Consider the following 12112-nt stretch of genomic DNA (forward strand, 5'->3'; position numbering starts at 1 on the left):
AGCGCTGGGAAAAGCGAGCTACGTGCTGAATTACCAAATAAAGACCCTTCATATGCAAACTAATCGTTTGTACTGACATTAGGATTATTGCCACTAGTCTGAATACAAGGAAGAAACTTTTTACCGATCGGCGCATCTAGAGAACGAAGAACTGGAAACAGTGAATGCCGCCCACTTTCACAGCCCCGAATTGGCAGCTGTGAATTTAATGCTCCTCCCGAAGATTCGTCCCTGCGTCAGTGGATCGAGAGGGTTCGCCTCCACGTCGCATTGCGTCGTTCGGCAAGCGTGCGCGGAAACATCTCGGATTCAACAAATTAAGCCCGGCATTATTAGTAGCCGCGGAGAAGATTTGTACTCTGTAAGAAGAATGGGTACAGCTGAGGCCCAGCAAGGCTGCAACCAGGGATATGGGAGAGAGGACTTGAGAAACGTCACGGACCACCGCCGCGCTCGATCCACCTGCTCACCAGCACTCTCCTCCTCCCCCAGTGGCCCCATACAGCATCGCCTTGCAACTCCACCATCCGAAAACTCATGCCTCCACAAAATCTCTAGTCTATACTTTTCACAAGGCAGGCAGTGACAGGAGAGACACGCAGCGGAGGAGCGGTGATCAGAGAACAAAATCTATTTCAACAGACACCGTGGGACTCACTTGAAATCGAAACAAAGGCATATCTTATTGTGCAAAAAGGCTTAAGGATTGTAAACTGCTCAGGATGCACAATGCATAAAACTTTCCGGGGCGTATAATTATTCCAGTAATAAAGCTATGACTATCACTTCAGGCGTACACTTAAGCGGGAATATTCGATTATTGCATCTTTAATTAAACATCTCTCAGATTAAACAAGCGCGAACAAAGCTTCAACACAAAAAATAGATTTGCGGAATACTAAAATGTCAGCCGATGTAGCTTTTTCACTGAATGAATGGTCTCAATACCACAGTGATCCCAAGGTAGGAAGCGCTTATCAATAGCATTAAAAAACATGTGTGACTTGAATAGAGTGTCTTTTCGAAGCGTTATTGCTAGATTTTCCAGAATAATGTGGCATCACAACAGTGACTAAAATAATAGAAAGTTGCCTCCGGGTTATTACATAGGTGGCTGGACGCCTATGTGGAGTGGATAATTATTACGACCGTGTCGAAAAATATTTTTCGCCACTACCCGATGATCTGGCTGTGATGTTTTGTTCAAAATTATTCCCTTGTCTCATCCCCATGGCCGCCAGATCGTTCTTAACGGGCGCTTGCGATGAGCATTCTTATTCGACAACCGACAAGCACGTTTGTTGTTATCGCCGCCGCCATCTCTCTTAGTTCTTTTGCGGGCGATAATGAGTTCATTACAATCATTCGCATACCTGTGTGGTCATTTTTGGCCTACAGCATTGCCACCACCATTGACATCTGGTGGAGGTGCTGGACCCAGGCAACGTGCCCAAGCCCTTGAAGATGAAGCCTGCCGAACACACCCAGCCTCTAGTTTTCTCGCAGCCCCTTGAGCCACCCCCCCCCCCCCCACATTCCCCTCCCCTTCCACGGACTTCACAATGAAGATGCGGAAGAATGGATAGAGCTCTACGATCGCGTTGCGAGATTCAACGGTGACGACGCTGCAATGTTGAGGAAAGTGTACTTTCCTCTTTAGGTTTCTGCGGGAACTTAGTTCTAAAATCATGGGAGTTTATTGAAGGAATGGTACATATTCAAGCAAGAGCTTTTGAAGACATTCACCATTGCCTTCTGAGACGAAAAAGCAGTGCGTGCTGCAATAAAAGATTCAACTTCACCACGAACACGTCCTTGCTTACGATGAGGAAATTAAGCACCTCTTTCGCCACGCAGGCCCTAACATGACCGAAGCAGGGAAAGTGAAAATTTTGATGACAGGTGGTAAAGAGTCGATTTTCGCAGGGCTTGGCAGTAGTCCTCCACAAAAACCGTGGCGGAATTCGAAAGCGAAGTGTCCACCATCGGGAAAACGATGGATACCCTGATGAGCTATTACCACCGGCCACTTCAACCGGCCTGCGAAATAAACTGCAGCAGCGCACCGGCAAGCGGAGACAGCATTTGGGACCTTATCCGCGAGACTGTCCGAGAAGAGCTGAACCGGTCGCTGCCATCACCGCAGCGGCCTCAAGTAGCGATTCTCACTGACATGGTAAGCGAGGAGGTTTAACAAGCTCTTGATGCAACTCCGACACCGACTGCCACTCCAGAATAGCAGCCGATCGTGAGCTAGACCGGTGCCCTACGTAGGTTGCCTCAACGACGTGAGACACCAAGCCCTCGCAGTTACCATCATGTTCTCGAACGCCGCCACTTGGCTCCCGCCCGCCAAGTCTACAAATGATCCTCGAGCCCCAATAAATGCGACGTTTTTAGGACTTCTAACAACCGACCACTATGTTTCCACAATAGTGAGGCTGGACATACCCTTCGTAACTGCCTGTACAGGCGAATCGGCCTATGAGGTTTCGCATTTGATGACCCACGGCCAAGCCCCGGTGAACGAACACATGAATTCGAGAACTATCAGTGTGGTGGAGAGCTTGTGCCATCAAGCCGTCGGCTCAGGTCCCCATCGCCGTAAGGGGCCCTCTTTGCGTCACCAGGACGCAACTATGATGACAGTGTGCGAGAAAGGTCCCCTAGCCCCAGTAGGGGAAACTAAGGGAAGCAGCGTTTGGAGGTGAGGTTGCTTCACAGCGAATTAACGAAAATCGTCCGCAGCCGCCAACGAGTAGGCATGACGCCGCTATGACGCCGACACTCCTTATGCAGACGCCCTCGACAAATCCTGACTTCAAAGTGACACCGCCGCTAAGCACAACGTCAACATCCGCAACTACGCGACCACACGCAACGCTGACATCGCCGTCCAGCGAAGGGAAGACGGTGTGTCCCGGCCGCGACCTCAGAACAAGACGAAGTAGAGATCAAACACCGAAGCCAACATGCAATAGAAAACGCGAACGAGTGACCTCGAAGTTGCTGTCGATGGTCGCACGGTTACCACCTTAGTGGACACCACAGCTGACTATTCTGCCATCAGTGTAGCGTTCACCGCCCAACTCCCAAAAGTGACGACCACTTGAGACGACCCGTTAATCCGCGCCGCTGGTGGCAACATTATTCGGCCGTCCGGGCGATGCACAGCAAGAGTGGCAGCAAATGGGCGTACCTATTCTACCAGCTTCATAGTCCTACAGAGCTGCGCGAGAGACATCATTCTAGGTATGGATTTTCTCAATGAGCAGCGGGCGATTATCAACATTCGCTCAAAACTCATCAATCTCTCAACTGACAAAGCCATACATTCCACGACGGGATCGACGCATCATATCGCTCTAAACGTCCTAGACGGGGACTTGACCGTATCGCCCCGAGCAAGCATCAACGCCGGTTTGGGAAACGAAGACATCGAAACCGCTGAAAGCGTCGTCGCGAGAAACACCCAATTGCGTTTGGAGCGTGGAGTGGGAACCGCAAGAGGCGTCGCCCATTTCCGGCATGGACAAGCTCATGTGCTAGTCACGACTTTACCGAAGAATACCGACGTATCAACAAGAGGACGAAGATTGCTATTTTCGACTCCGCGGAACCTCGCGGACTTCCGGGATGTCCTCGCCTTCCTCGAGCAATCCGAAGATTATGCTCCCTACTAAGGATACGAGTCCCCGTTCGACGTCAATCCAGCGCTACTCCGAGCCAAGCAAGTCCAGATACGTACACTACTTCAAAGCTGCAGCAAATTCTTTCCGACAGTATCGAAGGTGCGTCGAACTCGACTGACCAAGCACCGCACTGTCACCGAAGAACAGATCGACCTATCCGCCAAAATGCCTACCGCGTATCACCACGAGAATGCTAGGCCACCCACGACCAAGTTAAGGAAAGGCTTCGCGATGACGTCATACAGCCATACAATGGTCCCTGGGCTGCGACAGTGGTTCTTGTGAAGACGAAAGACGCAACACTTTGTTTCTGCGGTGATTACGGCCGCTTGAATAGCGTAACACAGAAGGATGTCTACTCGCTACCCCGCATCGACGACACACTAGATCGGCTTTGCAGCGCTAAGTGTTTTTCATCGATGGACCTAAACAGCGGGTACTGGCAAATTTAGACTGAAGAAAGAAACCGCAAGAAAAAGACAACGTTCATAACACCAGACGGCCTCTTCGAGTTCAAGATAATGCCTTTCGGCCTCTGCTCCGCACCAGCCACGCTTCAGCGTGTGATGGATACATTACTGGCTGACTTAAAGTGCCTGATTTGTTTCGCACACTTAACAACGTCGTTGTCTTGTCTTCCACCTTTGAAGACTACCTGAAAAGACTTCGGACAGTGCGCGACGCAATCAAGTCGTTGGGGCTAATATTGAAACCTAAGAAATGTCACTTCGCCTATGAGCAACTGTGGTTTCTAGGTCATATTGCTACCAATGATGGTGTTTCCCCAGACTAAGAGAAAATAGCTGCTATCAGGGTTTCCGACGCCGACGGACATAGAAAGCTATGCGCAGATTCCTTGGGCTGTGCGCTTACTATCGATGATTTGTAGGTTTAAATTAAATTTAAACCTACAAAGAATAGTCAATTGGTGTAACGACTGGCAGATGGAGTTAAAAAAGTCTGTGTTCATGTCAGTAACTAGGAAAAAGAATGTTCTTAATTTCAATTATCAAATAAATGGTTACATGCTCGAAAGAGTTGATCAGTATAAATACCTAGGCTTAACTTTTACACCATACCTACGATGGAATACCCACATTGAAAATGTCATCTCCAAAGCTTTTAAAACACTACGGTACCTGCGGCGCACAATGCACAGTGCTACCCCGGACGTAAAGTCCCTGGCTTACAAAACCCTAGTCAGACCAATTATTGAATATGCCAAAGTAGTATGGGATCCTCACGCAGCAACTAACATTCACAAGCTAGACAGGATTCAGCGGCTCGCTGCAAGGTTTATATATAATAAATACCGCCGTAACCATTCTTCAACAGACCTCTGCCAACAATCCCAACTACCAATGTTAGAAAACAGAACCAGGTATGAAAGACTAAAAACTATTTACCTCATTACCAATAATTATCTAAAAATTAATAAATCAGACTACTTTGAGATCAAAACTAATGAGACATCAAGGCAACGTCATAGTAGGCTCATTCTATTGCCGGCTATAAAAAATAATTGCTTCAAGTTTAGTTATTTCCCGCGAACTTGCAGGACTGGAATTCTCTTCCAGATTCTGCTGTTCGATCACCATCATTATCTGAATTTGTACGCCATTTAGAAAATTTCATCTATGGCACTACCACAGGGTGATGAGGTTCTATTGCTGTTGTGTAGGATGGCTGTTGTTCCGATTTCTGTGTAATTCATTTTTGTTTTGTTTGTGTGTGCATTCAGAGACAATTTTTGATTGACTATTGATTTTCATCGTGTTCTATATTGCTCATTTTTCGTTTTGTATTTTCCACTCCTGTTACAGCCCCTTATGGTGGCTGACAGTATTAATAAATGAAATGAAATGAAATTTCTCAAGAAGTTTTCTCGCATGGCCGAATCATTGATGCAGCTTATAAAGAGTGATGTACCTTTTAAATGGGAAGTGCCGTAAGGAGAAGTATTCAACGAATTTAAGCGCCACCTACAGTCTTCTCCTGTCCTGGGCAACATTGATGATAACGCCGAGACCGAAATTCACACTGATACGAGCAGTGTGGGTTTAGAGGCCGTTCTCGGTCAGAAGAGTGCAGGACTGTCGCGTACGCTAGTAGGTCCCTCTGAAAAGCCGAAGCCATTTACTCGACACCAGAAACTTAGTGCCTCGCAATCATCTGGAATACTTTAAAGTTTCGGCCCTACCTACACGGTCGACCATTTAAAGTGGTAAGCCATCAACACGCATCTGCTGGCTTACCAACCTGAAAGTCCCCTCCGGTCGTTTTGCACGATGGAGCTTACGCCTCCAAGAGTTTGGCATCACGGTGGTCTACAAGTCTAACACAAGCATTTCGACGCAGACTGCTTGTCACTTTCCCCTTTTGACACGCCCTCGAAAGATGATGAAGAAGATGCCTTGTTAGGACCGGTAAGCGCCAGCAATTTCGCGCAGCAGCGCTCGGACCCTGAGCTGAGAAACCTAGCGGATTACCTAGATGGAAAGACCGCTTCTCCTCCGTGTTCGGGCATCAATTGTCGTCCTACGCTTTGCACAATGACGTCCTAGTGAAGAAGAACTCGGCACTCAACAGGAAGACATATCTGCTTGTCGTGCCGAAGGAACTACGAAAATAAATTTTGCAGTCTCTCCACGATGATCCGACAGCAGGACATCTCGTAATGGAACGCATGCTGCATCGAGTCCAGGAGAAGTATTAATGACCGCTGTTACCTGCCGACGTCGCACATTACGCGAAAACGTGCCGTGATTGTCAGCGACGCAAGATGCCGCCAGTCAGACCTATTGGGCTACTGAACCCTATACAACCCTAGACCAAGCCATTTCAGCAAATCGGGATGGATCTCCTCGGCACGTTTCGAATTTCATCTACAGGTTACAAGTGGATTATTGTGACCACCGATTACCTTACCCGTTACGCTCAAGCAATGGCACTGCCTGGTGGTATCGCGGAAGAAATAGCCAAGTTTTTCATCGAACTCATTCTCCTTTGCCCGGTGCCACCGAAATGCTCATAACGGACAGGAGAACAGCATTTACAACGGAGCTCACTTAAGTCATCTCGAAGTACAGCCGGACAGGCCATCGGCGGATGACCACCTACCACCGGCAGATGAACGGACTTACGGAACCTCTGAATAAAACTATAGCGGACATGCTCGCTATGTACGTCGATGTTGAACACACGACCTGGGACGTCATCTTGCCGTACGTGATCTTCGAGTATAACACGACCATCCAGGAGACAACCAGAGCGACCCCGTTCAAGCTTATATTGTAAGCATTGAGGCGATGACTTTTCAAGGGGAGTGTAATGCCGCGAACGATTCAAGATCATTTGTTCTTTTTTTGATAGCCGCCGGCATGCGGCCTTATGACAGCTATTCGAGCTGGAGGATAAAATCTGCCCTGTGTTCATGCTCTTTGTCGCGAGATGCTGCATTATCATTCTCACTGTCGCGCAAGGTGCATCTAACGGAATCTAGAAGGTTCGTGCCATTCGCGTATGGTTCTGCTATGTTCCAGATTACGATAGTTGTGATCTGCGGTTTTATCTCGTTTCCTTGCCGCCTTTAAACTGAGCGTCGGCGCGTTTGACGAGCATTTTTAGTTCGACGACCGACGAGAACATTTGTTGTTTTCGCCGCCGCCCTTCCTCTTAGTTCTTTTGAGGGTGCAAGTGAGCCCAGTAAAGAGTTCATTACAGTGCTTCATTCACCTGTCTGTTCAATTGTTGCCTACGTCATTGTCACCACCGCATGGAAGTAGCATATAGCTATTGCTTCTTTTTCACCGCACTGGAAATAATCGCGATGATAAGTGCTGCGGTGCTGTAACGGGCAGTCAGTCCTTGATTAGACCATTTATCAAGCTAGTAGTAAAATTTTTCTCAATAAATTGCAAGGACTAGTAAACAAAAAGACAGAAGTAGCCTGAACTTTGCATAACTATTTCACGGGCCTAAGTGACAGCGAAATTCTGACAGCAAGGTCTGAGTGAGTACAATTTGTGGTTGCTTATGCTGTGGTGAATGATTGCAAAGAAACATAGCTTGGTGTGTCCTAAAATTGGGGACAGCCGCTGTAGCCAGAGGTTCGAGTGCTCGCGGAAAGGAGCGCACAGTTAGAAGCTCGAATCGAGAGTTGGAGACTTACACGGGCTTCTGAATAGAGGCCTACATACGAAGTTGATTTTGATAAAGCGAGATAAAGGTTCTTCAAAAGTTGGTTTTTCGTGCTTCGCGTCGTACGCCATCGCATTGAACACCTGCATATCTTGAGGGACATTTGCAATAAAAACCAAAATTCGGGCTCTTCCATACCAATAAATGCTACAGCATTGAAGCAGAATTCGTCCGTGTTGCGACTGCCAGACGCGGTTGTTGAACCCAGCGCCGGGGACGCCGTCTCGAAAGTTTCGTCCCCCATCCCCCTCAGTCTGGCGCCCGACTTCGGGAAAGCAGTGTTTCCCGGAATGCGAGCGTCTGGGAGGGCAGCCGGCGGCTCGGGGCGAGACGTTTCGGGTAAGGAGTTTTACCGCAGCCATTGATTCGTCCGTCCGAAGCCCCGGGATGTCAGCCGATGGCGGCGGGGGAGGAGGACGCTACGGGCGTACGGTGCAAGGCGTCTGGTCACACTGCAGTCGAGATCGAGACTCAGAAAGTGGTGGTGGTGTGCTCGCATGCGTGTGTGTGGTGTGTCAGCCAGGGGGCGGCTGCTCGCCGCAAAGTGTGCGGCTCAGCGAGGAATGTCTCCGGCGAGCCGACGACGACAGCACGACGCTCACCTCGGATCGGACCTTACCACCCCGAATAGCTAAGCACTCGCTACATGTCACTTGTTAACTCTAATTCTTCCCTTCCAATTTGTCCTATGTTGTATATTCCTTCATCTGTAGTACATTTGGATGCTGTTATTCTGTTCTGTTTATTCTGTGCTACCTGCTTTGTTTTGGATTATAATTTAACAGTTTTAAATGTGCCGAGTTTTTTTAGAAATTAAATCCTTTTCCTTCCCGACTCCTGTGTCGTGCCTCCGGTCGGTGACTCATCAGGCGTGGACCTGTCGCCGGTTAGCCACCTGGTCCTGCATTAGATTTACACTCGGGTAGAGGTGTTTGTCCCTCCTCCTACCAAAACTGGTAACTGAGAGTGCGGAGAGACATTGGCGCCGGCCTTTCGTCTACGAATTCCCCCTCATATCGTGACAACCATCCGTGAAGTACTTACTTAGATACGGCAAGTATCGGCAAAATAAAACTAAAGGAAAGCAAAACCTACAAGCAAAAACCTTTTCTCTTTGTATATTCAAGATAAGAAAATCTAACCTTAGCTTAAACTTTTTAACTAATTAATAGATTCCTTAAAGCAGATGACTAAATCGGATTTAGTTCTCTGCCTTCAGCACGTCTTCCGGCGAGATGGAAGGCGAAGCATACACATCTGCTGCAGCTGCACTGGCTGGACGCAGACGCGGGCGAGGCAGACAAGCGGAACAATGATGCTCTTTGCGGGAACATTGCTGGATTCGTAAAATGTATTTGTTTCGCGTTGCCTAGTGAAAGCCCTCCTAAGCGGCCCTACCATTTATTTAAGCGAAAGCTTGAGGGGGCTTGCGGCGGCGCGTTTCGCGTACCTCGAAATTTGCCCTTCGGCCGACCTTCAGCCGCGTGGCTAGCCTCGCGCAGCCTATTCGAGAGAAAGAGGGAGAGAGGGAGAGAGAGAAAACTTTTTTTGTTGGGAGTAGCGTTACTGGGTCCTAGTGGAAGAGCCAAGCGGCCGTTAGCTAGTGGCTTGCGGCGACTTCTTCAGTGCGGTTTACGGCGCTGAATTGTATATCGGGGCTCGTGTTACGCAGCACTTTTCCCCAGAATTCAAGTGAGGGAGCATTATAAGAGCCTTGGGAGGCGTGTCCTCTGAGCAATCACACAGGACATGGGTAAGTTCGGCTTTCTCTCCGCTCTTAGTGCATGATGACCTTAGGCTGTCCGGAAATGTGTGCGTAAACCACAGGGTTGGGGAAGGAGTTCGTTTGTAGTTTCCTCCAAACAATTGCTTGTGGTCTTGCTAGTGATATGTGTGGTGATGGATATACGTTGTGTAAGGTGGCTGTATGTGAACAATCCTTCCATTTCAAGTTCCTCGGCATTAGGTCTCGCCGCTCGGCCGATAAACCCTCCAGCGTGTTGGTGAGCAGCCTCATTGCCTCGGTTCCCTGAGTGGGCCGGTGTCCATACGAGTTCTATGCCTCTGTCGAGTCTGATGTCCGCGAGGTTGTTTCTGACAGTATTTCATATTCTGCCACGCGAGAATTTACGGATGGCAGTTTTTGAATCGCTGACAATAACGTCCGCATCTGTTGTAGCGGTGGCTGAAGCAATTGCGGCTTCTTGCGACTGATCCAACTAGCGGACTTTAACCGAAGCGGCTGATACGCATTTACTGACGTTACTGGACTGCTTAATTACACAGATGGCAAAGGCACCTTCACCCATATTATAGTCCGAGGCGTCTTTTCACACCACACTATCGTGATTTATGCCCTATCTCTAGCCTTTCTTCTGCCTTCATGGAAAGAGGGATGCATGTTTTTGGGGAAAGGTTTGAAGATAATTTTGTCGCGTACTCCTCTTGGTAGTGGGTCTAGGTGCTTGGCTAGTGGTTCGGCATTAATTCTCCTGCGGTTGAGAACTTGTCTGCCTGCTTTAGAGTTCGTTAGTTTTTGTAGCTGCGCTTACTTGGGATACAGAACATTTTAGAGGAGCTGATCACAGCACATAATACAGCACAGCGGCCTACTCGAAGATCGTTTCTTCTTCACATGTGTGGTGCCATGAGCGGGCGACACTCGATGTTTATTTTGCCGCTGTTAGGCGTTTTTCTACATAGCTCCCATCCATAGCCATGAGCCCTCTTAGTGAATTAAGGACTGTCAACTCAACACCTGCTGTTTCTTCGCACGTGCTGCGCACGAAGCGAGCAGCGCTCGATTCTTCTTCCGCTGCTTCGCTTCTTCTTCTACATCGCGCTACTGGCAAACGCCGTTCGTACCGGTACATATCTCCATAGATATGGAATATTGCGTGACACAAAGCTACACAGTCTTCCAGCCCCCTACCTACCTTTTTCCTCAATCGCCACCGCTGCTCCCCCCCCCCCCCCCTCATCTGGCTTTCCACTTCACTTCAAAATGCCCTTGACAGTTTCGTGTCGTCTAGACCCCGTTTTGGTATCTTTGAGGTCCGTAAATATCCATGAAGGAGCCGCACACTTTTTTTTGTCTATTTGTGCTTAGCTCTCTTAAACATTTTCTTAAATTTTCTTGCTTTCTTGCTCTGCCTTCAGATTCATCCTAGTTCCGTTAGGACAAAAGAATAAAGTTCAACATTCGAGAATACGGCTTCGACGCAGCTGAAAAGAAGCAGCTTCCAAGTTAAATTACTAGGGACGAATAACCTAATCTTCGGTTATTTTTCAGAACGGGACGAAAAGCTGGCCGGCTTTGCATTACCGGTTTGGAGCGTGAGCCGTGTGAAGACGAAGATTCTGCCTTCCCGCTGGCTGCATTGTTCGTACCAGGTCGCCGCCTCAGCCGCCACTCCGTCTTCAACTCCGGCAGGGATGGGTGAGTGACTAACATGTATGCATGCGCACTGTGACGGGAAGAGAAGATGCTGCCCAACACAATTGCGAGTAGGCTAATAAATGAATTTTCAGTTTGTAGGTACATCAATTTGCTCTTCTGCTTCCAACTGCCTGATTGTTTAGAGATGCCGTTTGATGCAGTGGATGTGTGCCAACATTCCGAATAGAGACGAGGACGGCACGGTACATTAAAACAGCACTGCAATATTAAATTTCTTCAGGAGAAAATGACATGTGTTTACATTCATTTGTTAGCTTCCAAACGGAATCGAAAATGAGAAATCAAGTTAATGTGTGTATCGTTGGACAGATCCTACAATAAGCTGTATTGGTTCTAGCATATACACGCGCTACATGCTGTATTCTCCTCCGGCTCAATTCGAACACACAATCAGGGTAGAGGTCCGTCTCTCGTCTTATTAAGGTTCGCGAGCATTCGATGTTTTCGCACCAGTTTTCACAATCCTCGAGTTTTCAAATGCGTTGATCCCTGGCGGCCACTTTTCGATGGAGGCGAAAAGCAAGGCGTCCGTGTGCTGTACGATGTCAGTGCACGTTAAAGAACACCAGGTGGTCGAAAATTCCAGAGTCCTCCACAACAGAGCCTCTCATAGCCTAAGTCGCTTTGAGACGTTAAACTCCACAAACCAACCAACCTTGAAAAGTGATCAGAGATGATAACTGAAAGTAACAAATTTAGAACTCTACGAGGTATTTAGCGTAGAACTAAGTAACAGTGCAATGATACTTTGTAACCAAGC

This window comes from Amblyomma maculatum, chromosome 9 (genome assembly GCF_055883805.1).
Source record: "Amblyomma maculatum isolate TAMU_Amacu chromosome 9, ASM5588380v1, whole genome shotgun sequence".
Lineage (NCBI taxonomy): Eukaryota > Metazoa > Arthropoda > Arachnida > Ixodida > Ixodidae > Amblyomma > Amblyomma maculatum.